The sequence below is a fragment of the Pelodiscus sinensis genome, chromosome 1 (assembly GCF_052426305.1).
Source record: "Pelodiscus sinensis isolate ZL-2025 chromosome 1, ASM5242630v1, whole genome shotgun sequence".
NCBI classification, from domain to species: Eukaryota; Metazoa; Chordata; order Testudines; family Trionychidae; genus Pelodiscus; species Pelodiscus sinensis.
The window spans coordinates 14,349,218-14,363,814 of NC_143052.1; the positions used below are offsets into that span (position 1 = coordinate 14,349,218).

The 14,597-nt window shown below is 40.1% G+C and overlaps 1 protein-coding gene across 10 annotated transcripts in view; it reads right to left on the reverse strand.

Annotated features, from left to right (window-relative positions):
* Positions 1–14,597, reverse strand: part of USP6NL (USP6 N-terminal like) — a 240,383-nt gene that overhangs the window by 149,625 nt on the left and 76,161 nt on the right. The window lies entirely within an intron of this gene.

Consider the following 14,597-nt stretch of genomic DNA (forward strand, 5'->3'; position numbering starts at 1 on the left):
ATGTATCTTCACAAGGTAGCATGCTGTTAAAAAGTATCAATACCAAATGCCTTTATAATTATGATCTAACACCACTAATGAGTTAATTTATAATTGAATGCAGGCCTATTTGGTATGCTCTCACTACTTTTCTACATATTTGCTTCAGGTAGTGATGGTCCCTTGTGGGCAATTGTCCTCCTATATAATTTTTTAAGTATTTTACCAGCTTTTCTTATGACAAATGACTAATAGCCTGGTAAAACTCATTAATTTATTTTTCCTTATCTTCCAAGCTATTACCTTACTTTTCAATGTATAACTTTGCAAAGAGAAAGAGCATGAAAGGAACTTGCACAAATTGACTATTTGCTCATTGTACTGTGTCTCAGTTTGTTTGAACAGATACCTCTGAATTATATGAATTTTAACTTTAATGTTCCTGAAATTCTTATACAAGCTATTAGAGGTTAGTGACTGTAAACAGCTGTATTCTCCTACCTTTTTTGTTTTGTTTTAACTGGTTATTTAAAAAAAAAATCAAACTCACAAGACATACAAAATATCCCCAATAAAATGGAAAAAAAAACCTCACACAAGGTTTCAGGCTAGTTTTTTGGCTTGAAAATTAAAGTTATTTTTACATATGTGTAGTCAGACTGGAGGAAATAAAGAGACTTGAAAATAATTTTCAAGTTTCTCTATAGGATTATTATCTGCACTGAAAACACATTCCAAGTGAATTCAAACATATGCCAAAAATAAGATGAGCTCTGTTAACATTTCTTCCATAGAATTTGCTGTAGTTACAGGTAGGGCTCTACCAAATTCACAATCAGTTTTGGTTATTTTCACGATTATGATATGAGCTATTTTAATCTGAAGTGTCAGTGTTGTAATCGTAAGGATCCTGATACAAAATGGAGGGGAGGGTGTTGCAAAGTTATTGAACTGTTACCCTTACTTCTGTGCTGCTGCTGGCAGCAGCACTGCCTTCAGAGCTGAAGAGTCACACCTGCTGGCTTGATATTCCAGCTCTGAAAGCAGAAATACTGCCTGCAGAGCTGAGCCCTCAGACAGCAGCCATCAATGACTGGCCACTCAGCTCTGAAAGCAGCAGGACAGAAATAAGGGTGGCATGGTATGGCATTGCCATCATTACTTCTGCACTGCTGCTTGCAGAGCACTGCCTTCAGAGATTGGTGTCCAATCAACAGCTGGTGTTATCCAGCTGCCCACCTCTGATGGCAATGGAGAAGTAAAGGAGGGGCAATACCACAACCCATCTAAAATAACATGGCAACCACCTACATTTCCCTTTTGCACAAGGACACCGAATTTGAAAAACACTGGCCTCTCCTCTGAAATCTGTATACTGTAAGTAAAAGCACACAAATGTCCAGATTTCATGGTCCGTGACACATTTTTCATGACCGTCAATTTGGTGAGGCCTTACTTATAGGTATGGGAGGGAGGGGATAGGAGTAGAGAAAGTAATGTATATTACATAGGAAAACAAAAATTTAACTTCCCTGTAGGGAACTTGATTCAACACTCACCTTTATGAAGGATCCAATTTCATTACAGCAGAAGACTGACAGCTCTGTAAGATTTCCTGTGAGATTCTGTATATTACACTAATACAATAAGGATTCTTTGGACACCAGGCTCCATGATAAATTATAAATCATAATACTGCAGCAACTGTCAATTTGTCAGCTTCAAAGTACTTCTCCAAACAATCCTCAAAGGACTCCAATAAAGTAAGTATTATTCACGATTTAAAAATGAGGATACTGAGGCAGATATGTTAAGCAATTTATCACAGTGTGAGTATGTGTCAGAGACAAGATTAGAACTCAGTAGCCTGTCACACACAAAGAATTTAAAAATCAACTCTCTCACGTCAACAACTCATCTGAGCATCCAAAGAAGCTTTACAAACATTAAAATCAATCTTCATCATCATTATTATGTAGGTAAGAATTTTTATAGTAGAGTTTAATAATTGTGTATTTCTTATTGTGAGAACACTGAAAGTGACAATTTTGCCAACTAGTGAGTGAGCACACAAAAAAAAAAATCACATCACAAAATGTAGTTTGGTAATTGGACACATGCTGTTTCGTTTTAATTACTAATAGCAATTTATATAAATGATACAAAAAAAGAAGATCTTACTATTTAGCCTTTACACTGCACCCTCCCATATTTTTACCTAATGGGGAAGCTGTCATCTGAAATCTCACTACAGCATCCTATATTAAATCTTTGCTCAGTACACTTTCTATCACGTGAATTATGGAGTACAGGGATCATCAGTACACTGGAAATTAGTAACTATTTTATAGCTGTGCCCTATGTGTAAGTGGACAAGCACTTGTGGATGAGGAGTAGGTGTTAATTTACTGAAGGCTGACAAAGTGAATCTCTGCCAAAGTCCAGAGATATCAGAGCTTATAGATCATTGTCCCAACTACCAGAAAAACAGAAGTGGGCTGGCACAATTTTGGGCTTGGCAGTATAGTATCTATGGACCAGTTCTGTTTGTGCTACAACTAGCTAATTTCCTATGCTTTCAGATTAGGTCATCTTTTGCTCTCCTTCCTCCAATGGGTGTAGTCAGTATCAGTCCTTACTTCCTGTCTCTCACTGGTATGAATAAATAGCACTTATGAGATGATCAAACATCACTCACTCACATAAATCTTCCTAGATGTAGAAATTAACCACTATTCTGGTTAGATTAATGACAACCCTGCAGCCACCTGTTAAAATGGTGATCAAAGCATGCTATAGTATCACTATTTCCATAAATACTATAACCAGAAGCAATGAAGCTGTAGAGTAGTCTCTATAAAACATAGTACATTTTCTAATCTTCATTTTACAACCTTCTGTTAAAAAAAAAAAGACAAAAAAATCATAAAACTACTTCTCGGGCTCTAATTCACATAGGTGTAATGTGCTTTTGGCATCCCACATTTGTATAAGATTATGTCTACAGTTGCAGGGTTTTTGTGCTGTCAGTTTCACTGGTGATAGAGAACCCATAAAAGAAAAGCACTGATTTGTGTATTCTCTCGCTTCCACAGGCATCAGAGAGCCTTTACATTTGCAGAACTTCCATCACAGATGAGAGCAGCAGCCAGAGTGCAGCTCTGTTTTGATTATAAGTCTTGTGGGAAGCATGGGAGGTGATCACAGGGCATCCTGAGTCCCTGCCCAGCCCCCTCTCCAAACACTGACACGCTCTGGCAGCTCAGCATTCCTGCAAGTGGGTAAATCATTTGCTCCATAGAGCAGACATCGTCACCTGGGCAGATAAAAGTGTGTGCTTGCCAAGAAAATAGGAAGAACAGTTTCAATATTCCCAGGAATTTACAAGGGGACAGAGGGCAGACATTTGTTTGCCTCGAGTCAGAGCAGCAGAGGTGCAGGCCAGAGTGGCCACCTAGGTACCGTGGGATGCCTGCAGTGTCTAAAAGCTCTGTATACAGCAAGAATATGTCTTCACTTGCACACAGGGTGGAGAAAAAAAGATTAAAAAAAAACCATGATTTTTTTTATTTAAAATTGAATTTTTTATTTCTTAAATCAATAAAATGTTACATTTTATTTAAAAACAACACTTACAGTTAAATCTCATCACAAACATGTTACACCTACACTTAGTTTCATAAAATGAATGAACAGCTCTATTTTGTCTAGCTTATCTAGCAGGTCTTGCTTCTTGAAAGTTCTGGACTTTCAATTTCTGTTTCTCAGCAGACTAAAAAGTAACTTGTGCAAAGAAAGACACAAGCTGCATAAGATTGTTTTTGTCCAGATGAGTCAGTTAAGACAGAGAAACAATATATAGGAAAGGATGGAGGCAGCATAGTAAGGAACAGTGGAGTAGACTGAAGATAAAAAGAGAAGACATTCAGTACATATACAAGCTTTCTATGTTCTCCCACAGAAAAACTGTCATGCTTTCCGGGCATAAGAGAGACCTGATTTGGAAACACTCTAAAAACATTAATTTCCTGGGCAAAAAAGGAGAACGTGTCTGGTAGTAAGGCATCACCTAATATAGGGATCAGCAACCTATGGTTCTCAAACCAAATATGGCTCAGTACACAACCAAATATGGCTATTTTGTCATTCCCAAAATACATGCAACTTTTTAAATGAAAAATGAAAAATTAATTCAAAATTTTAAACACACATAATTACTCATGTCAAGATGGTCTTTTTTTTGGTCCATTTCACCTTTAACCAGAGGTGAAAGTAAGGCAGTACATCCCAGTAAGAGCAGGTTGTGTAGTGGCAAAAGCTGTCTGGGGCACTCTGCTTGTTTAAAGGGCTGGCAGAGGGCACACTTCCAGCTGGAATAGTGAGAGGGACTAGCGGCAGCAGATGTCTCCATCAGGCCTCAGCAGCCTGGCTCCAGCCTCTGACTGCCAGAGTCTGTCCCCAGCCACTGTGCTCCTGGGGTAGACCCTGCAGCCCAGCTCTGGAGGCCCTGCAATTGCTGCAACAGTTACTCTGACCACTGCAGCCTGGCCAACAAGGCCCAAATCGGGGCCCAGGCCCCATCTAGCCGTAGTGTCCTGTCACTGGCCCCAATCCTGGGACAGACACCATGGTCCAGCCCCCATCTGGCCACAGAAGAGCTGGCGGCGTCCTCCCCCACCTTTCCACTGTGGCATGGGTAGGAGGAGAGGCCATGATCCAGCTGCAGCAATCCTGGCACAGCCCCTCATCTAGCCACTGTTGCCTAGGTGCAGCAACCCAGCCCCGGGCCAGGTAAGGTAATCCAGTCCCAGGGCCCCCCTACATAGTCCCCACCCTCCGTGCCCTAAAGACCACAAATTCAGATCAGGATCGAAGGCCAGGTTTATTGTCAAAGTACAAGAGTAGTGGTCAGTAAACATTACTGAAGCACTACACATGTACCCTCTGACAATGAACACAACTCAGACAGTGCCAGGGATGAGAGACTGCCCCCTTGGTTGGACAAACACCACCCTTTTATACTCGGGTACAAACAAGTTACACGTCACTCCTGAGGTGGCCACCCTCTGATGTTACCGAGATCCATCCAATTCCTTATACACGGGGGTTCTATCACTATCAAACATGCTGTCATTGAGACCCTGTCCTGAACCTGGGTCAATATGTATGCTATTTGTGGGGTGAGTGATTGTACCAAGATGTTTCTTAACAAGGTGTTTTTATGACCACTCTGGAATGTGCTCCTGGCCTGTGCTTAGTACCTCTTAGGTATGAGTGTTTCTGTAATATCAGCTCTGTTCTTGCCAACTCCTGTGAGCAGGGGCCTGCCTCTTGCGTACAGCTTCACTTTGCTTTATATCTGCAAAGTCTTGACCATTGTGACTTTAAATTTGACATAATTTCCCCTTATAAAAATGGTGTGTGTTAACAACTGTTAGCATTTTGTTTTTCCTGTTATTGTTTATATTCCTCTGGCTATGTGTAGAACCCTACCAAACTCATGGTCATGAAAAATGTGTGTCAGACTGTGAAATCTCATCTCTCCCATGAAATCTGGTCTCCACTATAAAATCTGGCTAGCATAGGGGGAGATGACAGTGGGGGGGGGGGGGGCTCTTTCTTTGTGTTGGTCTACATATGCTAGTCCCAGCTGGGCAGAGAAGGGCTAGGTCCTCATACTCCCATGCAGGAGTAGCTCCCAGGGATGGATCATACATATCTTCCCTAGTTGCAGGTAGTGCCACAGCTGTAGGGGTGGGAGCCTAGCTCTGAAGGCAATGCCATTGTCAGCAGTAGCACTGAAATAAGGGTGGCAACATTGTGACCTTCCCCTCCCCCTTCTCCCCCATGACTCCCTTTTGAGTCAGGACCCTCACAGTTACAATATCTGAAACCCTGAAATTTACTATTTTTAAAATTCTATAACTGTGAAATTGACCAAAGTGAAGAACTGTGAATGTGGTAGGACTCTAGCTATGTGTGATTAGCAGTGTCACTGTGTTGATTTCTGGCATCTGGTCTGCTTTGCATTCTCTATTAACCAGAACATACATCAAGGGCATATTTTTTTCCTTTCAATTTTCAGGCTATGTCTACACTATGGAGTTATCCCAGAAAAACTCCACCACTCTGCTCTTTTGCTTTTTTTTTTTTTTTTTTTTTGCACAGAAGAGCAGACATGCTCTTTCAGAAGCCCTGTCTTCCTCCTCCCACAAGGAAGAAGGGCTCTTCTGAAAGAGGAGACTTTTTCAAAATTTGGCCCACTGTCTTCAGGCCAAATTTCAGAGATGCCTCTTCCAAAAACACTATCGGAAAAAGTTACACAAATTCATTGTAGTGTAGACATAGCCACAGAAAGCAAAGGTAGGGAGTCTATCTGTGACCTTCTTTGGTAACAATGAAGGAGCAAGGATTCACTAGGAAATGAATGGTGCATGTGTAGATGTCTGAGAGAGAAGCTTTTGTAGATACATATAAAATTGTCTACCTCTATCTATATAAGCTTTTCTCACAGACTTTCACACATTAAAAATAGTGCATAAAACTCTTCCACCAAAAATATCCAACATGGTGTGTTGCTGTCTAAAACACTGGTTTATATTAAACATTTAATGGCATTATATAGTTTTAAATCTGGTTTATATTAAACATTTAATGGCATTATATAGTTTTAAAAAACTTCTAAACGTCCATTTAGTTTGTGGCAGATTACAAATATGCTTTTAAGGTTTTCAAATTAAAGGTTTTAACAATGGGAACATTTTTAATACATTTACTTTTATTTGAATAGCTATCATTTGCAAGTTACTGTATTGTACTTTATCAGTAAGAAGACGTGAATGTTTTACTAGCACTAAGATTTGCAGCATTATTATGTATAACTAACCATAACATGGTTCCAAATTTAGACAAAAAACAGAATTCTGAATGTTTTATACACAAGAGTTATATATTTCACAGCAGTAGACTTAGACATAAGTCACCACAATGCACTCATCATTTTGAGTCTTATCAATCATTTCCCCCTCAATATTAGCCAAAATTTATTATACAAAAGTTAAAGCTTTTTAAAATGCTCAATGACTTCTTTGTTTCGGTCTTCACTGAGAAGTTTGGAGGTGTGCCTAACGTAGTAAATACAAGCAGAGAGAGGGTAAGTTTAGAAGATAGGATACACAAAGAACAAGTTAAAAATCACTTAGGAAAGTGTCAGCAAGTCACCAGGTCCTGATGAAATGCATCCCAGGATACCTCCTCTATCAGCTCCTTGAGTATCTGAGCCTTTAGCTATGATCTTTGAAAAATCATGACAGACAGGGGAGATACCAGAAGACTGGAAAAGGGCAAATATTGTGGCCATCTATAAAAAGGGGAATAAGAACAACCCAAGAAACTACAGACCGGTCAGTTTAACGTCTGTCCCAGCGAAGATAATGGAGCAGGTAATTAAGGAAATCATATGCAAACACTTGGAAGGTAATAAAGTGATAGGGAATAGCCAGCATGGGTTTGTGAAGAACAAGTCATGCCAAACTAATCTGATAGCTTTCTTTGATAGGATAACGAGCCTTGTGGATAAGGGAGAAGCGGTGGATGTCATGTACCTAGACTTTAGTAAGGCATTTGATACGGTCTCGCATGATATTTTTATTGATAAACTAGGCAAATATAACTTAGATAGGGCCACGATAAGGTGGGTGCATAATTGGCTGGATAACCGTAGTCAGAGAGTTGTTGTTAACGGTTCTAAATCCTGCTGGAAAGGGATAACAAGTGGAGTTCCGCAAGGGTCTGTTTTGGGACCCGTACTGTTCAATATCTTCATCAATGATGTAGATATTGGGATAGAGAGTACGCTTATTACGTTTGCAGATGATACCAAACTGGGTGGGGTTGCAACTTCTTTGGAGGATAGGGACATAATTCAAAATGACCTTAGCAAGTTAGAGAAATGGTCAGAGGTAAACAGGATGAGGTTTAATAAAGAGAAATGCAAAGTGCTCCACTTACAAAGGAACAATCAGTTCCATACATACAAGATGGGAAGCGACTGTCTAGGAAGGAGCATGGCGGAAAGGGATCTAGGGATCATAGTGGACCACAAGTTGAATATGAGTCAACAGTGTGATGCTGTTGCAAAAAAAGCAAATATGATTCTAGGTTGTATCAACAGGTGTGTTGTAAGCAAAACTCGTGAAGTCATTCTGCCGCTCTACTCTGCACTAGTTAGGCCTTAGCTGGAGTACTGTGTCCAGTTCTGGGCGCCACATTTCAAGAAAGATGTGGAGAAATTAGAAAGGGTACAGAGAAGAGCGACAAGAATGATTAAAGGTTTAGAGAACATGACCTATGAAGCCAGGCTTCATGAACTGGGCTTGTTTAGTTTGGAAAAAAGAAGATTAAGGGGGGACATGATAGCGGTTTTCAAATATCTAAAAGGGTGTCACAAGGAGGAAGGAGAAAATTTGTTCCTCTTGGTTACTGAGGACAGGACAAGGAGTAATGGGCTTAAAGTGCAGCAGGGGAGGTTTAGATTGGACATTAGGAAAAAATTCCTAACTGTCAGGGTGGTCAAATATTGGAATAAATTGCCAAGGGAGGTGGTGAAATCTCCCTCTCTGGAGATATTTAAGAACAGGTTAGATAGACATCTGTCAGGGATGGTGTAGGTAGAGCTTGGTCCTGCCTTGAGGGCGGGGGGCTGGACTCTATGACCTCTCGAGGTCCCTTCCAGTTCTATGATTCTAAAATTCATTGTTTCCCATGCACTTTCTATTCCTAGCTTAGGACTTTATCCAAGAAAACCTCAGAAGAGCACAGTTGGTTGGGGACTCTTTAGTGAGGCAGTTTGTGTGTATGTGTGTGTTTTTTTTTAAATGAACTTGTATCTGACCTCCTCCCACACACATGATGGTCTCAGCTGTACAAGTTTGATCATGCATTCATTCCATTCTACAGATTTTCCCAGCTTTCAAAGAAAAACATTTGACTCCCCAACCCACGCACCCTTTGAATTATATATTGGTTAATGATAGAACTCCATTGTCAAGAATATATCCACACTGAATGTTTCACTATTTTTTGACAAGTTACAGTAATTGCCTTCCGCAAAAATATTCTGACAACCCATCCACCTTGTGGTCCAATGAGTGTCTCCATGGGAATTTTGTCTCCAGAGGAGGGGATGAGGGAAATAAGATTGTGTCTGTAGAATGCTATTACTTAGACAACTGTGGGATCAGCAAGCCACAGATCATAGAAAATTAATATACTTGAGCATCTCCAGTCTCCTGGAGAAGACAGTGGAGAAAGGTGCAGCCCAATACCCTGATGCTCTCCTTTTGATAAACACACGAGTATGGGTTGGCAAGGACTAATTCAGGGCTTGTCTATATTAGGGATGTAAAATCCCATTACATTAGTTAATCGTTTAAATGTTATGTTTAACCAGTTTAACAATTAAATAGGGGCAGGCAGGGAGCTGCGCCAGCCCAACTGGAGCAGCCACCCTACCCTCCATGACCAGCCTGAAGCAGCCTCCTTCCCCTCCAACGGGCAGGGACTGCTCTGGCCAGGCTAGAGCACCCCAGTCCACAGTGGGCCCCAAGAGACTGAAGCACCCCCTGCCCATAGCAGGAGGCTGCTCCAGGTCCCATCGGTCAACCGTAACAAGTAAACATCACATCCGTAGTCTAAATAGGACACTCAGGAAAATTAATCTAGTTAACTAAAGGTGTGAAATAAAAGTGGATTAGTTAAAACTTCTTTAAACAAACCCCCCATATAGAGACATATTCAAAATGCAAGTGGCCTTTTTTGGCTTAGCTCAATTCACTTCAATTCTCAACGAAAGCAAGAATTATTTCTCTCTGCACTTCCTCCCTGATTCTGAGCCATACAGAGGAAGGCAAAGTTGTCTGGTCCTCATACCTCACCAGGACCTCTTCATCTTCTATAGACAGCCTCTTCAGAAGGACTACCACGTGACTGATGCATGTCTATCATGTATCCATTTCTAAAAAAATTACCCAGTGGAACAGAAAAGGCTGGAAGAGAATTCAGAAATCCCTATTTTCCTCCAGAGCATAAGGAGTTTCCTCCAAAATCACATGTTGTACAGAGAGGGAGGTTGGTAAGATAGTTACATAATATATGTCTACTTTGGGATAAAAGACCCACAGCAGAGCTGCGGTTGGCTCAGGTCACTTAACATGGGTGTTTAGCTTGTGTGGTTCTTTTTAAAAAAATTATATAGACACTGTGTAGACACTTGGGCTGGAGGCAAATCCTGGTACCCTCCCCTCACAGGATCCCACAGCTCATGTGCCAGCTCATGCCCGAATATATACGTAGTGATTTTTCAGACCCAGAGCCTGAGCCCTGAGAACCTGAGTCAGCTTACCCAGGTCAATTGTGGGTATTTTAATCCCTGTGTAGACATGGGCTTTCTGGCCTGCTTGATTGCTTCTCCCAAGAGTGATAAAACAGAGAGATTGCATAATCCATACTGGAGATATTCCACAGAGATTTCAACAACCTACACCCCACCATCAACCTCAGCCTGGACCAGTCTACACGAGAGATCCACTTCCTGGACACCACAGTACAAATCAACAATGGAAAATTAGACACCACTCTCTACAGAAAACCCACCCACTCATACAGTTACCTACATGCTTCCAGCTCCCATCCAGAACACACCACACGATCCATCGTCTATAGCCAAGCCCTTCGATACAACTGCATCTGCTCTAATCCCACTGACAGAGACCAGAAGCTTCAGGATCTCTACCAAGCATTTATAAACCTCAACTACCCACCCAGAGAAATAAAAAAGCAAATTGAAAGAGCCAGACGAATACCTAGAAACCATCTACTTCAAGACAGACCCAAGAAAACCAACAATAGAACACCACTTGTCATCACCTACAACCCCCAACTTAAACCTGTCCAACACATTATCAATAAACTACAGCCTATACTGGAACAGGATACCATACTCCAAGAGGCTCTGGGAGACAGACCCATAGTCTCCTATAGACAACCACCTAACCTCAAGATGATTCTTACCAACCACCACAGGACATACCACACTAATACCAACCCTGGTACCTTCTCTTGCAACAAACCCCGCTGCCAGCTTTGTCCACATATTTATTCTGCTGATACCATTATTGGACCTAACCAAGTGAGTTATAAGATCAAGAACACATATTCCTGCGCATCCAGAAATATAATCTATGCTATCATGTGCCGAAAGTGTCCGTCTGCTATGTACATTGGACAAACATCTCAGACACTTTGACAAAGGATTAATGCCCACAAAACAGATATCAGACAAGATCACAAAGAAAAAACAGTTTCTTGCCATTTTAACCAGAAAGGACACTCTCTCAATGACTTAACCACCTGCATTCTGCTACAAAGACCTTTTACATCTGCACTTGAAAGGGAATCCTCTGAACTGTCATTCATGTTAAAATTCGACACTTTCCAAAAAGGACTCAACAAACACTTGAACTATCTCACCCATTACCAAGATAGTTTCCTCAATTATCACCTCTAATACCATTAACTCACAAACATCCCACTCTCCCTACCTCTAATATCATCAATTCACAGACACTTACCTTCCTTCCTTCCCCCCCCCCCCCCGCATCCCCCTCCTGTTCTGCAATGTGATTTGTCCTTTTCATATTTGTTCATTTTTTTAATTGTATCCTTTGGTATATATGGTTGTGACTACTTTCTTCCACTATTTGATCTGAGGAAGTGGGTCTGGCCCACGAAAGTTCATCATCTAATAAACCATCTTGTTAGTCTTTAAAGTGCTACATTGTCCTGCATTTTGCTTCAGCTACCCCAGACTAACACGGCTACATTTCTATCACTCTTCATAATCCATATGTAACTTTCCTCAGTTTGAGGAGATCTCTACTGAGGTATGAAAGATTTTGGCTTCTGCTACTCCACACTCAAGTACTCTAAAACCAATAATAAGTAACCTTCACTCAGGAGGACACTTTGCAACATGCCAAGTACCTTAGGTACTTAACTTATTTCTGGAGTTCAAGTAGATGAATATAATGGAAAATGTGTGTTTACAAAACAGAATTTTTAAGTTTGGTTCCAAAGACACAAGGAGGAAGTGTCAGACATCAAAGCAGTTAAAAGGGTGGGATATTTCACTTTAAAGTTTTTATATAAAAAGGGAGTTAGATTTCAAACTATATTCTCCTGTACTACTGTGACTAAAAAGGCAACCTAGTTAAAAAGACAGGACATTTTATTACAAATATTTAACTTGTATACCATTTGGTAACTGTACTGCTAGTGTTTAGTAGCTTTATAAAGGTTTGACAAGTCATTAAATTATATTTAATTGTTATTTAACAACCTGAAAGGAATCAATAGCTCACAGCACATATTTGCTGGGTCCTCAGATGCCTGACATTTTCATGAGAAATATATTACTTTAAGCTTTTTCCAGAAGGAAATTACCTTTCCTGTACATCGTTATCTTAGCTTGTATTTCAGATGGTACATGGTCTCATTAAAAAGATATATAACCAATTTTAAAAAAAACATTTATCTGATTTTCCCTCTCGTTATTGTTACAATAAAACACCTATGGTTACCATAAATTGAAAGACTAGAGAAAAATCTCACTGGTTTTCAGTTTTATGTTCTTTTGACAGCACAGTGAGCAGCTTTTCTCTCACAAATAGTGAGTCAGTCCATTTCCTTTATTTGTGCTATTCTTCCACATCAAGATTCAGAAAAATAGGACTATAAAGCCACAAGAATAGGCAAGGGACACAGAGACAGGGATAGTACCCAAACTTACTTTATTTCAGGTTTTGGGGGAAGGATTGGGGTTTGTTTGTTTTTCCATTTGCATGGTTTCCATGTAAGGATATCCCCTTTAATTTTACAACTTTCTGAGTCCAAATTAGATATAATTTGGAAATATGAAACATTTATTGTATTTGACCCATTTTTATATGAACTCAGCACTGATAATCACTCAGACAAGAGGACATGGGAGGAAGTTTTGGTACTTTTGACAGCAAAACTCCCATGGACTTAAAAGGACCAGGATTTCTCCCTGGGAGATTGCCAACACCCTTTCTATAACTGCCCAAAAAACTCTGGACACTTAATGTATGCCCTACTGTTGACAGCTAGATACAAAAATTGGTAAATTATCTTAAACTTAGTTTTTAATTATACTAAGAAAGCAACCCCACACACTTCACAAGTTTTGATTAGTTTATGGTCTACCTCAGTCCTGAAAAATAAACTTGTAACATTTAATATGAATGAAAGCAACTCAACAAAGGGTTAAAGAGCCATAACAGACCCTGCTTCAAACAATCAATGTATTTTGACAAATTTGCTCTGAACTGTCCTCAGATAATTGCTTCCCTAATTCAGCACAAAATACAATACAAAAAATGGTAATATTTATCCTATCCTGAACTATTAAACAATTGCTGAACGATTGCTGAAGTTTATTTTAAATGTATTTTATACTCTGTGCTATTTTGATTCCAAATGTATTGGGCAGACTTGTCTAGGAAAACTAAAAATGTGCAAATTGTTTCCAACCCTTCAAGTAGCAAACAAGTTCCTCCAAATAATCAGTATTATTGAATTTTTTTAAAAAGAGGAAGCTGCAATTGCAAGAATTGTCAGGGGAAAAAAAACTTCAAAATGTAAAATTAAGACGTTTCTTAGCACTGAATTTAAGAGCCAGTCTTCTAGGACATGGGGCTTTAGAACTGCTTAAATCAAGTAAAGGCTGAACTACTCTAAATCAGTACTCTATGGTCTGGCAACAGCTGTGGTCCAGCAACACCATGGATATTCCAGGACTAGAGTCTCCTGGTGGAGGGCTGGTATCTAAAACTGCTTTAGTATTTCAGCAGATTTTTTTCAAATACAACTTGAAGCAATGACCTAGCTGTCACTGGGGGAGCTTCCTGGCACCACTCAGACTTTTCATGCATCTTGCCCTGAGGCTTCGCTTTTGTACATCAAACAAGTATAGATGTACTTATTAGTTGTAAGTTGGTTAGCTTTCAAAAGCAGAGCTGCAGAAGAAGAAAGCTGCTTAAACTGAAGCAAACCATTGCCAAAATTGCAGGAGGTAATTTAAAACTAGTTTACTCGTTGATTTGGTGGAGATAGTACTATTTTAAACAATGAGACTTTTAAACTCAGATGTAGGTTAGAGAAACAGATCTAGATTTGGAGCCACACATGGGGAGGTCTGGTCACAAGGAATCTAGTTGCAGCTCTTTGATTGCAGGGCTGGTTCTCTGAGGGCCTCAGAAGGCTGCCCTGAAACACACCAAATGGTTATGGCTTACAAGGGGAATATCCATCAGCCAGTGATAACTGAAACACAACGTGCTTGAACTAGGACTCTTCCTTTCTATTCTGGGAACTGTAGGTGGCAGGATGGGTGAAGAAGCCACCTTTTACACTAGATATCTGCCTTCTGGTGACTTGCCCACAATGTGGAAATCCCCAGCTTCTTCCATTCTGAACCATAACACTCTTTCTAATGTTTATTGCTTTCCCATTGAAGATTCAGAGGAAAAAAAATTGAA